We start from the raw sequence: 14,073 nt of genomic DNA on the forward strand, positions 1-14,073 counted from the left end.
GAATACTTAGAAGATGATATTTCAGTGCTGCAAGTGGGGTGAACTTGCAAAGGAGAAACTCAGAAGCCTGCAAAAAGAGTAGCACAGTGAATGTTCCTAAAAAAAGAAGAAAGAGGAAGAGTCAGGGCGTTAGAGATCCAGCAACTTAACATTGATTTCTGAAAAGTGCATGAACAAGTAATCCAACAACCTTTTTTAGACACCTACAAGGTAAGAGGATAAAAATAGCATGCCAAAAATCTCATCAAAGCCATCTAAGGCCCTTGTGCGGTGTGGCAACAGGTCCTGGGGACATAGGAGGAGCAGCAGCAGATTCATGTGTTCAGATTTCAGTCAGGCCTTTGGCAGTGTCTCAGTGACATCATAAGCTACAGAAATGTTGTCTTTAGTCCATCTAAGATCTTAATTACTTTCAGGAGGGCCATTGTATCTTTATTGATTATGGTGGGGATCTAGAAGGCTTACCCTAAGCTTTACCTCCTGGTCTTTTTACTTAAAGACTTCAGTAAGTGTATAATGTAGGGTGGGATAAATCTGGACCAGTGCTCAGTGCTGTCACTTAAAAGAAGTCTGCTGGCTTCTTGGAGTTTACAGCAGGACCATGAATGGAAGTTACCTCACACTCAGTCCAATAGGTGACATGCTCAATGCCCCCCAGGAGGGAGGAACCCCATCTCTAGGTGATTTGTGTTTGCCTTGCTGAGAGTGGGTGAAGAAAGGCTCCTTAGTAGATGTATAGTTGTTAATATAAGTGGTCTGTGCTAGCTTCTTCCCACATGAAAACAGCTCCACAGGATTCAAAGAGCAGGGATTGAAACTGCTTAAGGATCTAGGGTGACATGGAGTTGGGAGCTCCTCCATCTAACTTCTGCAGTGCCCTGACTTGCACTGTTGCTGAATTTATCTTTGTGCTACCTCCCATGCCCCAGCAACCCAGAGCAATAGCCTGGTTATTCAGTCTTAAAATCAGGCCTAATTGCAAACCAGACCCAGTGGCCAAAGGACAATAAATGCCAAATATTTGTGAGAAGCCAACTTGTCCCAGGGAGGGACAGCTGCTCCTAATTTGCTTGAGAGAATCATATTTTAAAGCTTAAAAATACAATAATTTTTGTGCATAGCAGGGCAGCTACTCCCTACCCAGAAGGGTTTAGTATTTGTGTGCCTTGGCTTGCCAGCTGTGAGATGGGAAGAATACTTGTCTGCTCCAAAGGCGACTTTGAGACATGCTAAATTATTTCAAAATATATCTTTGGGGCCTTCAGAAGAAAAACTGCTGAGTTGTGCTAAGTGTTTAGGTACTGGATCCTGCAACAGGTTAATGGTGTCCAATTTGAATTCAGCCAGGCCTCCCAGTCCAGAGGGACCTCAATGCATCTCCCAGCATAACACCAGGAGGTAAAGATTGTGGATGTTTCACTCAGTCTTGGACTGAAGGAGCTATTATTGGAAAAGTCTCATCTTCCTAAAGAATGAGCCTGTCTTGAGAGGCAGGAGAGGAAGGAAGAGTCCAACTGGGCTGTTGGCACAGCTTGCACCTAGGAGGGATGGGAAAATCTGGAGCTGGGGCTTTTTGTAGCACACAGCTAAAAGCTATGGCTGCAGTTGCTTCTCTTATGGATGGAATAGCCTCTCTCAGCACCGGTCATGGTCAGGCAGATGGTTCTGTCTGGGGCATAGCTCATTTTGTCTCATTTTGCCTAAGACATTGTGATTGCTCTTGAAGGGAGTTGTCAGTCCTTGGTGGGAAGGAGCCCCACTGTTGGAAGAAGAGACTAATGGGCAAGCTGGAAAGTGATACCTGCACATGCCCCAGGTGTGAGGTGAGGGCTGCATGCTTCAGTGCTGTGGGTTGGGAACGTGCACAGTCCGGCTGCACACTTCAGCTGATGCTGCTGCTTCTCTGAAGGTCTGGTGTGAAAGGATTACAGGAAGTGAGAGGCAGGATCAGATGAAAACCTTCATCCCTCTCCCAAGGAGACTGTCCATCCACTGCCTTCTGACAGTAGGCAGGGAGAAGCTGCAGTGCCATTAGCCATCACTGCACCTATGCAATATGCACACACGCCACTGTGAAACCCATCCAGATCACACACTAGCTTCGAGAAAATGCAGGCATCCACAGATTACTTTTGTCCTGCAGCAAGTATTTCTCCTGCATGTGTGGTACTTCCATCCCTCCTCAAAGTGACCTACGATTTTGTTTTCAATCTCGAAGTGTCTTTCAAATGTGTTCATTGTTTATAGCCACAAGGTGGCATTGCAGATTAAAGGGAAAAGCATTTGTTGTGCAGGGAGATAGGAGGGAGGTGGGAGACTTGGGGGGAAAAAAAACCACAGCCACCCTGAAATTCTTTCTGTATCTTGAAGATGCAGGGAAGATTTTTTTCCTTTCAACTCGCAGGCCTCCAGTTTGGATAGCAGTGAGCACGATGTTTGTTATATTGTGATCACAAAGACTTTCAACTGCTTCAGCATCTGCAAATATGTTTGAGCTGTTCAGAGCTGTTGCTTTGCTCTGCTCCTGCCTTTGGGGTGTGATGTAGTGTTTAAAGCTGTGAGAAAGGTGATGGTGTCACCTCACAGGCCCTTTTGTTTCAGTTTGTGTGTTCAGATCCCAAAGAAAACTTGTTTTCTCCTCTTGCCTCCCCAGTCACATTGCCCTTGCTTTCTCTGAAGGCTCAGATTTAGGCTCAGTGAAAGGATGGCAGGCTGCAGCAAGCGAAGCTAAACCCTCAAACAAAGGTTTGAAGCTAAACAAAGTCTTAAGGGCTATTATTTGTTGATAAGGGGATGGTGAATTGAACATGCAGTGGATCTTCCCTGTACTTTCCAGGTTTTACAGGGCACAGTGATTCAGGGCTCAGCCTTTCCTGTTAAGGGTAAAAAGACTCAGATGAGGTCTTTGCTTCTCTGTCCGTAGACTCATAGAATCATTTTGGTTGGAAAAGACCTCTGACATCACCTAATCCAACCACTGAGTCCAGATGAAACAGCAGGACGTTTAGGATATCTGAGTGAATCCTTTGGAAGCCTATTTTGCACCCAAATAATTGCACCAGACTCCTTTCTCTGGTTGTACTGGCCAGTTTAGATCAGAATGTGCTTCACTCTTATTTCCTTGTCTCTTTTATGATGAGTTCCTGTCCCAGGCAGCATGTTATTCTTCTGCCTGTGTATAAGGGCTAATACAAGATAAGAGCCTGATTCTTGCTCAGTCCTTCCTATGTTGCTGTAGTTTAACTGCTGTGGGCTCCTCTCTAGACCTAACTGTTCTTATCAGTGCATGTTGCCTTTTTGTCTGCATATACTTTCCATGTAAACCAGGAAAATTAGCTCTGCTGAAAGATGGATCTTCCCAGCAGTGGAAACAAGTGCTAAATGGAGTGAAGGAGCACCAGGCCAGCAAAGGAAACTGTTATCTGTTTTGGAAAGAAAGTGAACATAGTCTTTTTTTTTTTTTTTTTTTTTTTTTAATATCTGAGGAAGGAGTGAAAGGCAGATTAAATAATAGAAGCCAACTTTTGCTCAAAACCCACTAAAAGTGTTTGTTATGAGTTTTGCAGAGAAATGGAAGACAATTGACAGTGTATTTCTCCAGGCAAGAGAAATACCCTTGTCCTAACTCTTTTCTAGGGAGAAAAAACAGTGAGAGCTTTTCATGAACCTTACCATGCACATGACAGCAGAGAAAAATATCATGTGGCTTTGCCTGGACAATTTTCACCTGGCTGAGAAAGCCACAACATGTAAATACTTAACAGATACACAGACACATGCATGTATGTATAGGAGATCCTTCACATATTAGACATGTCTGATTCCTTTTGTGACCAGCTTTTGTCAGATCCACTCCTGAAAAATATTCCTATGGTATTCAGCTATTCAGCCTGGTTTTCCTTGTCTGTCTGCCTTAAGGTTACTGCATTGAGTGGGGAAGCTTTTGCACAGACCAACTGTCCCCAGGCTGTGAAACTGGTTTCCTTCATGGTCCCAAAACCCATAGTGAGCCAGCCACAAAGTGTGCAAAAATGCTGTTGATCTAGGTAGCATGGGAAAGACTTTGCTCCAGTTCCTTGCTCTGTTACAGATCTTGCAGCTGACTTTGCCTAAACCATTCATCTGCCTGTTTTTCTTAACAGCCACCAAGCTGCTCAGCAGTTCAGACTGGACAGTTTATGTTCCTGCTCCAGCAGACACTGTCTCTTGCTATCTGTAAAGCATGGTCAGACTTGGACTGGGAGGAATATAAACATCATGTATTTATTAAATATTGTGAATCTTCTGCCACTGATGTGTAAATAAGCAGCTGGCATTTCGATTTATGGGATGATTGACCATGGCAGAAATATGTAAGGCTAATGAGAACATCCACTTACGTTAGGAGAATTTAACGAGGAGGTATCTGGGTGCTGTGTACTCCTGGGTAGAAGCCAGTTGACTAAATGATAGGGGTTAGGATGAGGCTAGCAAGAAACCTCCTCTGACCAAGGTTATTTCATAACTGCCTACTGCAGAGTTTCATATTTACCACTGGAGCAGCTGGTGCTGGCTCAACTCATCTGTCAGGCAGGGTGCTGAAAGAGATGTATTAGTGGACTGACCCGAACACTGAATCCGATGTTCTTGGCATTTTTTTTTTTTTTTCAGTCTCCTGACCTGAAGGGAGAAGTGAACCTTCTGAAAAAGAAAAGTTATATGTAAAAAATTCTCTGCAGTGCACATTTCCGGATGAATGTTCAGGCCAGCATTATTTAATGCTGAAATCAAAGCTTTGGGGATTCGTGGGCATTTCCAAGGCTGCTGTGATACCACAACCCGTGTCTCACCTCATGTTTAACACAGGGCTTTTATTCACCTTGAAATTCTCTTTTGCTCTTCAATCAGCTCTGCTTTGGAAGGAGAGTAGGGGAAGGAGTAATGTGATTTAGCAGGATCTCTGGAAAGGAGCAGATGCAAGTCCAGGTCTCCTGGAGCAGAGATCTCTGTTACATCGATGGATGTTTGTATTGCAGAGCTGGGCAAAGAAAGTTTGGGACAATATGAAGGTTTTCTAGGGGGAAGTTGCTCTTTAACTCCCATCTGTGTGTGGCTGTTAAGTAGCCTGCATCACAGGAGAAACCCAAACTGTGCTGCATCCTGGAAAACACTACATGATCATGTTTGGTAGATGTAGTCTAGTGAAGATGGGATCAGTCCTGAATGCTGCTGCTGAGTGATAGCACCTTGGGGCTGTCTCAGCCTTGCTGAATTCTCATTGAATACCCCATTAATGGGAAAGTTGACCTTCTGCTAGAGGGCCTTGCTTGGTAGCACAGAGGTTCAGACATGCATTCTGCTTCAGAATGAAATCACAAACTGCATTTAGTTGTTTTGTTGGGTTTTTTTCCCTTTTCCTTCCTTCTATTTTCAAAAAAAGAACTTTGCCCTTTTCTTTCACTCCCCAACCCAATAAGCTGTATGGTGGTTGTCAGGGCATTGACATAGCTCAGGTGCTTTCTGTAAAGCAGACAGGACTTCAACATGTACAAATCTGAGTATTGTCACCACTCAGCTACTGCTGCTTCATTTGAATTAGGGGCAGGAAGAAACAACTCTTTGCTCCTGCTGATACAAATGCACCTCTGGAACTCACCTTTGGTTTTGACAGATCAGTGTTTTCTTGAAAACGTTTCTAGTGTGTGGTGCTGAGTTCAAATGCTAAGGCCTTCCTCAGGAAGGGCATTGAGTTTGAAAGATTTAATTTGGTCTTCAAACCTATAAGCTGCTGACACACTACAAAGATCTGAGATGGCTGCCAACAACTAAGCACATCTTTTGAAGCACAAACAGTGGCTTTAGTCATAGTTGAGTTGCATGAATCAGACCATTCTGCCTTGGACAGTTCTCCTGAAGAAGAAATTTGTTTAAATTTCTCTTTATTGTGCATCTGCAGTTTGTGCTTTCATATGGCAACAATTTTTTTGTGTGCATCAAGGAAGGGTGAGTAAGGAAACAGTGACACACTGGCCTCAGGGAATTTTCTAGACCTTTGGGTTGCCTGTCTGGAGGGGGTTGTGTGTGTGTGTTACTCCAGTCAATGCCTGTTCCTCTGGTTCTCCTGTGATCACCAGAACCTCTCACTGATCCAGGATCCCTGTCAGTGTGTGTGAAGACACAGACCAACCCTCCAGCAGAAAGCCCAGGTATTCTGAAGGTGAGTGTTGAGAAGAAGCAAGTCACTACGAAGAAGTTCATACTATTGCTATTTTTGTTCTACCTGCTGTGTAGATGCAGAGGAATATACTCTCATCAGCTGTCAAGTTGGCAATTTCTGGTCTCAGTAGATTCACTTCAAGGTTAAAGGCAGAGCAACTACTGACCTTGGTTTCCATGGTATGAAACCAGAGGTCTCAAAGGCCCTGCTGATGGCCACTTGAGAAGAAAGTTTCACTTTCATGGCTAGAAATGACACCAGGAGATATAGGCATCTCTCCCTAAGGGATGCTGAGCTTCCGTTGGCATTCCAGTGATGTCTCTGCTCATGCACTCTCTCCTCCCTGTCAGTCACTCGGCTTAGCTGGTTACCAAGTTCCTGTTCCATCACTTTGGAGAGCAGAATACATTGCTCTTCATACTCATCTCTCATCCTTTGTGTGCAAGATTCAGTTGGCTATAAACAATCTATTCCCTTCTGTTCTTAGGGAAATTAGGACAGATCACTATGTGTGCATACACCTGGCTGTGAGAATATCTGGGAATGGGGCTGAGGACCACATGTAAGCAGCCCTCTTTGGGGAGTAGCAAGTGCAGTTCATGAACATGAGATTAAGGGAGAAGCATTTTCATCTATTTTGGAGAAAAAAAAATACAAATGTAGAATTTTGCATGTAAAGAAAAAAATTACTCCCGTTTTAAATCTCTCCCTCCCCCCCTTCCTAATGCATTTAAATATTGGAATGAAATGGAAACAAGTTTGAAGACTCCTGACTGGTCCTTAAGAAACTAAGCAGGAGTTCACAGCACAGAAATCTTGTAGTGGTAAGTGAGCTGAAGAATAAGAGCAGTTACTGCTGAGGTCAAAAAAGGTGATCTGTACCAAGGTGTGGGTCCAGCTGTGGAGGAGCAAGAGGTCTGTTTTCTTGCATTTTTGCCTTGGTTTTGTATCATTTCAGGATTACTGTTAGGAAATGCAAATGTTCTCAGGTACTTAGCTGAATAACAGCAGTAGTTTATCACTGAATTGTTTTTGTATTTTATACTGCACCTCCTTAGAGTGCCTTTCTGTGGAGACTTGGGGCTCCCTTGCTCCTTCCCTCCCTCACTCTTTTCATTGCTGTATTGTTGGTGGCTCATCTGGGATAGGCAGAACTGTGTTATTCTTTGTAGTCTCATAGCCCAGAAGGAGATTTTTTTGTGAGATAGTCAGCATCACAAACCTGGAAGCTTCCAAAGAACCCTGTTTGTAACCCAGTTATGTTGTCCTCTCAGAAATTCCTAGACCACATGACACCCCAATACCTCCCTGAGTTGATGACTGCCTGATAAGTGGCTGTTGTTGGATGAGCTCAGCCTCACAGCTCTGCCCATAGGAATATAGACTTGGTCATACATATGACTGGCTCTTGTGGTTGAGAGGGCTCTTTCTGGAATAGCCACTGCACTAGAAGATGGTTTTCTCTTCTCTCCGTCCCTTCCCACTGACCTTCCCTAACATGTCCATGACTAAATGTGTCGTGCTGCACACGAAAGGAAGGAATTTAGCAGTGTGTGAAGTTCTTGCAATTAAATGTCATGCAAGCCACATGTGGTTTTGTTGCTCCAAATTCAGCTCAAATAAATGGAAAAGATTACAAAATGAGGGAACAACTTGGGTCAACCTGGAGTGTTAAACAAAATATGTTTTCTTTCAGTAGCACCTAGGAGCGTGTGATGCATTTTACCAAAGGAAGATGACAATATGGAATCCAAGTCAGGGGCTCAGGCAAGTTGTCACAGGACTAAGAAAGTTGGGCAGCATTGCTTTGTGAGTCTTGCTAGTTCTGCTGCTTGAAATAGTTGCTGCTTGCTTTGCTTGGCTTGTGCTGCTGCAGAGAAGGGAATGTTTTCCACGTCCGCTGTGACGGGACAAGAAGGAATGAAGGTAGGAGTCGGAAGTGAGGTGATGGCTCAGGCTCACTACTGGGAAATTAGGCAAAGGAGAAATGGGAACTCTTCATGTTGAGCTCTCAGTGAGTCAAAGCTTAGGGGACTCCCAGGTCTTTATTTCAGATTATTTTCCCTGGGTGGACCTTGAAGGAGTGAGATGTCCCCATATGTGAGATTTTATCCCCGTTCCTAGGGAGATGAGCGTAGTCTCTTGCTGAACTCGCTCAGATCTCTGACGTTCCTGTGATCAGGAGATCAGCTTAATCTTCCGATTAGGAAATTTTCCACTGGCTTTAATTAAGAACTGCTTTATCCTGGGAGAACTGCTTCACTCCTTTTGTGAGCCAAAAGCACACAGCAAACCTGATACAGCCCTGTTGTCTTCTGCACACCGAGTCCTGAAAGGTTTGGTGGCACAGGTGATGGAGGAAGGACATGTCCCTGTGCCTGAAAAACTAAGGAGAGTTATTTGTGTTGGGGATCAGCAGTGCCATTGCCTTTCGCAGTCAACTGCTGCCAGCTGTGGAAGTCACGTTCCTTCCTGCCAGCCCTTCATTGTGCTTTTGCAGTAGGAAGAGGGGGGATGGAAGAAAGGGGGATCTTAATTGAAAAAATAGGCCTAGGGCTTCAGGGACATAACAAAGTCAGTGGGAGTGTGTGAACAGCAATTTATTTTGTCAGTTCAAGTTACAGTCACTCTGACATGTGAAAATTGCAGATGCCAGTTTCTCAATGTGTCACTGTGACACACAGCATCCCAAATAAATAAATAATGAAACTCTGGACTTGGTTTGCAGAGCTTTGGAAAGCTCAAAGAAATGGGATATAAAAATTGGCAGATAAACTGAGAGTTTTCTTTGCTATAAGGGGCATGTTCTTAGTTCAGCCTTTCACAAAACGATCTTCATACCTTTCGTTGCTTTGATCAACTGTTCCTATCGTCATTGTAGGCTTCATATGGTTTATGGCTTTCATAGCCTCTTGGGGCTTTGAAAATGGAGCTATTTTCATGAAGAATGAAGCAAAGCAGACCTCTTCCCTTGAAACTGCAAAGGATTGGAAGGAGTGTTGTTGAAGTGTTGATCTGAGACTAAGTAGATCTCCAAAGTAACTCATTAAGGCCAGGATCCAATTAGATTACCTGTTGCGCTGACTGCTTAGGAGCCTTTCAAATGTTTCATTCCTGTATTCTGCTCATCACTTGTAAATATTACCATTGGTTGCATTTTACATCTCCTGTCTTTTTTGATTATTTTTAGATATTTTCATAGAATCATAGAATTGTTTCAGTTGCAGAAGATGTCCAAGATCATTGAGTCCAACCATTGACCCAGCCTCATCTTGGCCATTAAACCATGTCCCACAGTGCCATGGCCACATGTTTCCTGAACACCTCCAGGGATGGTTACTCCACCACCTCCCTGGGCAGCCTGTTCCAGTGCCTGACCAGTCTTTCAGTACAGAATTTTCCCCCATCTGATAGGACAGTTCATCGCCTTTGGCTGCACTGCCATCTCTGCTCATGTAAGCTTAGAATTAGGGGATGGCTTCTCAGGTTCTAAAAGCCAGACTGTCTTCTCGAGCAGCCAGGGCCAAAGGTAAATTTGGTCACATGAAGCTGAAGGTAGAGATATGAAATGAGGGATCAGCTCCTGATGACAGGTCAGCAAGCTCAGTTCTTTTCCATGGAGGAACATGCATTGACTTTGTATCAGGGCTCCAAGGGGAAGTGTTGCACTGCCCTTCTCAGCTTTGAGAGGACCTTATCTATTTCCTTGGGGGAACTATGACAAGAAACTGTATGAATTATGCTGCATATAAATCTTAGGACTTTTCCTGGATGTTCTTTATCCACAACTGCTGTGGTCACATTCTTCTGAGTACATCCTTAGATGGACAGACTTTGAGAGAGCTGATGCAGTTACTTGAGAGACCACTTAACATGATATTAGCTCTGTGCTTGTCTATACTCTTAAAACATGCGTCATTGTACACTAATTATTAGGAGAGCTAACTGGCAAGGAAGGATGATTGCATTATTAAGACACTGGAACAGGAATAACTAATTCTGCTGTTAACTCCTCATATAACCCTGGCTGGAACACTGAAGATCAGTTTTCACATCTAAAAGGAAAGCAAAAATAAATTTCACAGAATCACAGAATGTTAGAGGTCAGAAGGGACCTCCAGACACCATCAAGTCCAACCCCCCTGCCAAAAGCAGGATCACCTGGGTAGTCCACACAGGAGTGCATCCAGGTGGGTTTTGAAATTGTCTGGAGAAGAAGACTCCACAACCTCCCTGGGCAGCCTGTTCCTACCTTATTCATCTTATTTTCTTGTATTGTGCAATGTCTCTATGTCTACATAGTATTTTGAAGGGACAGAAGCGATGTCTCTGGAGAAGAAGACTCCACAACCTCCCTGGGCAACCTGCTCCTGCCTTATTCATCTCATTTCTTGTATTGTGCAGTGTCTCTATGTCTACATAGTATTTTGAAGGGACAGAAGCATGAGTGAGGAGGAGCAAATTAAAACTGGAATCTGAACTGAGACTATAGGTGTTCTACTGTAAGAATATTGATGTCAATAATATTTATAGTAAAAACATTTGCAAAGAGTGTAGGAGATGAATCATAACAGAAACAGCTAAAAGAAAAGTCTGTAGTGTCTCATAAGAACCTGGTTAATTCCTTGTGTCAATTTGCAACCCTGACATCTCTCACCAAATATTCTGGCAACCTTTTAGCCCTTCCAAGAAAAGATTTAACAGCCAAGTAACAGCACTGACATCTCATGTTGCTTTTAGTTTATTATTATTGCAAAATGCACTACTGAACACTTACTAGTGCATCATGGAACTAAATGCTGTGGAATTACAAATGAGTCGTGCTGGAGTCTGTAATCCAGGATCTTTGATATCAATATCGTTGATGCTTTCATGCTAACAACGAATGCAGTCGCTAGGGGGTTGTTTAATTTGGAAGTTCTGACACAATTTTGAAAAGGTAAATCTTGGTGAGAGTCTTTGTAATCTTTTTCCTGAAGAGTTCAGCCAGCTAGGAAATCAGAGTAGTTTTGTTTGGGTTTTTTCCCCCAGCTTTGCTACTTCTTCCCCTTCTAGAGCAAATGTTTTGTATAAAGTCAACTTTCTTTCTACCTCTGGTCCTACCTCCCACACCCCTGCTTTCATGCACAAAATTCCACAGTCCCCTGGGCTCTGTTACCCTTTGGTGATGTTGGTAAGAAGCTCCTCTCTCCAGATAAGCTTCTTTTCATGCACTGTGTTCCTTGTGCCTCCGTTTTTGTGTGTCATGTTACATACTCATGCAAAACTCTCACAGCCAAAGAGCAAAGTCATCACTTTCAATTCACAGTGTAAAGCAATAGGGTTTGGTTGTTGTTTTTTTTTTTTTCCCTTAAATATTTCAGGCAATGCTTTTATCAAAATGGGTCATTCTTCTCTCTAGTCAGTGTTATGCTGCTGGCAGTGACCAGTTCTAGGTGCAAGAACTGCTGCAGTGGGCAGTAATGGATTAAATATGTCCACCATGAAATATTTTTCCTTAATTGCATTAGTTTGAAGTTTATTTTATGCCATGATACGTGGCATTGAGCCAAAGAGACCACAACACACCTTCCTTTCCAAGGTCCGAGTGACGAAAAGTATATTCCTTTACAAGAAGGGTGCTTAAGTGCTTTTCTGACTCAAAGCCTGAGTCAGTGCTTTAATGTACTCTGTTCATGCTTGGAAATGGCTTATATTCCTCTGAGCAAATTTCCTTTAAAGAACCTAAGCCTACTACAGTGTCTGAAGAATTCAATGTCACACTGAAAACTTATCCCCCAGATCTGTGTCCAAAGAGATCCTGCTTAATGGATGCTACCTATTACTTGCTGCCATGCAGCATTCCTCTTTGGAGCACTGAAACAGGCTGTTCCCTCTCCAGGCAGCGTGTCAAGTTTTCATCTGGTTGCCTATGGTGTTTGCCATTTATATGCAAGGTTCTAGAGAAGGTCACTTCAGTGCAGCATCAATAGCACCTCTGTACCATGATCTCATACGTGTATTTGAGGCTGGCTCTGAGGCAAGAGTATAGCAGGGCTCAGCCTGTCCACTGGAAAGTTTAGGCCATCTCGTGTAGCAGAGTGATTTAGGGACATACTCACCTCACCACTGCTGCTTTCAGCACAGTGGACCACACTGTCCTCTCAGAAACTTGGAAGCAGGTGCCTGACCTGCTGGTTGTGCTTTATCATGGTTCATTTCCAGCCTTGCTGACTGCTGTTCGTGGGCTGACTGTTGCAGCCCTTGAGGAAGACTCAGCCCCTAGTCCTGCTGGGCTGTTTTAAGGCACTGCTTCTAAGCATCTGTGTGAGCCCAGTGCTTCAATTAGCTTTTGTCTGGCCTGAGCTGGTTTTGTTATCACCCTCTTTTTGCTGATAAAACACAGGAACATTTTAGAGGAGAATTTTCCCCCACCACAACCCTGCAGGAGCCCAAGGATGGATGTGAATGAACTCTGAAATATGTCAGATGCTTGGAGTAAAAGGACTTGTCAGGATACCTGGCTCCCTGTTGGTCCTGACAAATTGCTCAGTGGCCTTGTGTCTTGGGTTCTGCATCTGTAAAGCAGGGCTAATATTTATTTCCATTATATATATTGATAGCACTTAATAACTTTGAACAAGGTCGGGACTTCACTGCATTACATACTGTGCTAAGACATGCATACATTAGTCCTGTCTCATGCCTCCTGGAAAGAGGTGATGTAAGAATGCAGTGCCTGGGAGATGCAAGATGTGATCCATAATGCATGATGCATTCCAAGGTTCTGTCCTGTCACTCCGGCTCATCTGATGCATTACGGACGGGAGGTAACTTGAGCTGGCCTATCATAACTTGATTATCTTATTTCAGTGATAAGGATCTATGACTAAAGAGAAATATGTCTGAAAATCCTCTGTAAAGTTTTGCTGCTGCTGCTGCTGGTGACGTAAACCAGGGAGAACAAAGCAGCAACGCCCAGGCATGTGTAACCTCCACCGAAGCTGACCCATGGCTTCTCTAAATGTAAGCCTCCAGCTTTCATCACTGCCTTAGGTACTAGAGTCACTTTCTAGATCACAGAATAAAATCATAGAATAGTTTGGGTTGGAAGGAACCTTTAAAGGTCATCCAATCCAACTCATCTATGGTGAGCAAAGTTATCTTCAACTAGGTCGTGATCCCAGTCCTTCATGTTCAGACCAATGATTCTCTGAATTAATAGATCAGTAGACAATAGCTATGTGAACCTACAATACATGGTAATAAGTTGTCTCCAACCACCATTAATGCATCCCAGATTTGGGGCTGCCTGACAACCAATGTTCTGCCATTGCCACTGTGACTTTGTTCTGTGCTTCAAGCTTGAAAGCATAGTTAAAGTAAAGCAGAGTCTGGAACTTCTGGTTGTTAAATCACTGCAAGCTCCTATTGTGGACACTCTGTGGTTGCTAATGTCCATAAAACTGCTTTACAGGAAGAAATTATTCTGGTGGGACTCGCACTCTTAGTTCCCTTGTACACAAGATGAGGGACCTGTGTGTGCTAAAGTGGCACACTGCTGTAGTATTGGTGAGGTTGTGGAGATATGACTTTGGATATGTGATGAGATATGGGGGTTTTGGCTCCTAGAAATGGACAATATTGATAAAATGGTGCTTCCTTCTAGTAGCATCATGCTCATGTGTTCTGGTTTCATACTTGGAGGCAATATTTAAAGTTCAAGGTGGGAACAAAGGCGACTGGATCACTTAACTTTGTTGGTGACCAACAGACTGTACTCAGTCCAGTCTGCTGGACCACATTTGGAAAGGGACTGAAGTGGATTGGGTGCTTGCCTCTGAAATAGTAAAGCAGGAGCTACTAGCACTTGAGGAGAGTGAAGTCTCCAGGCAAAA

Source organism: Indicator indicator, chromosome 28, assembly GCF_027791375.1.
Source record: "Indicator indicator isolate 239-I01 chromosome 28, UM_Iind_1.1, whole genome shotgun sequence".
In the NCBI taxonomy this organism is placed as follows: domain Eukaryota; kingdom Metazoa; phylum Chordata; class Aves; order Piciformes; family Indicatoridae; genus Indicator; species Indicator indicator.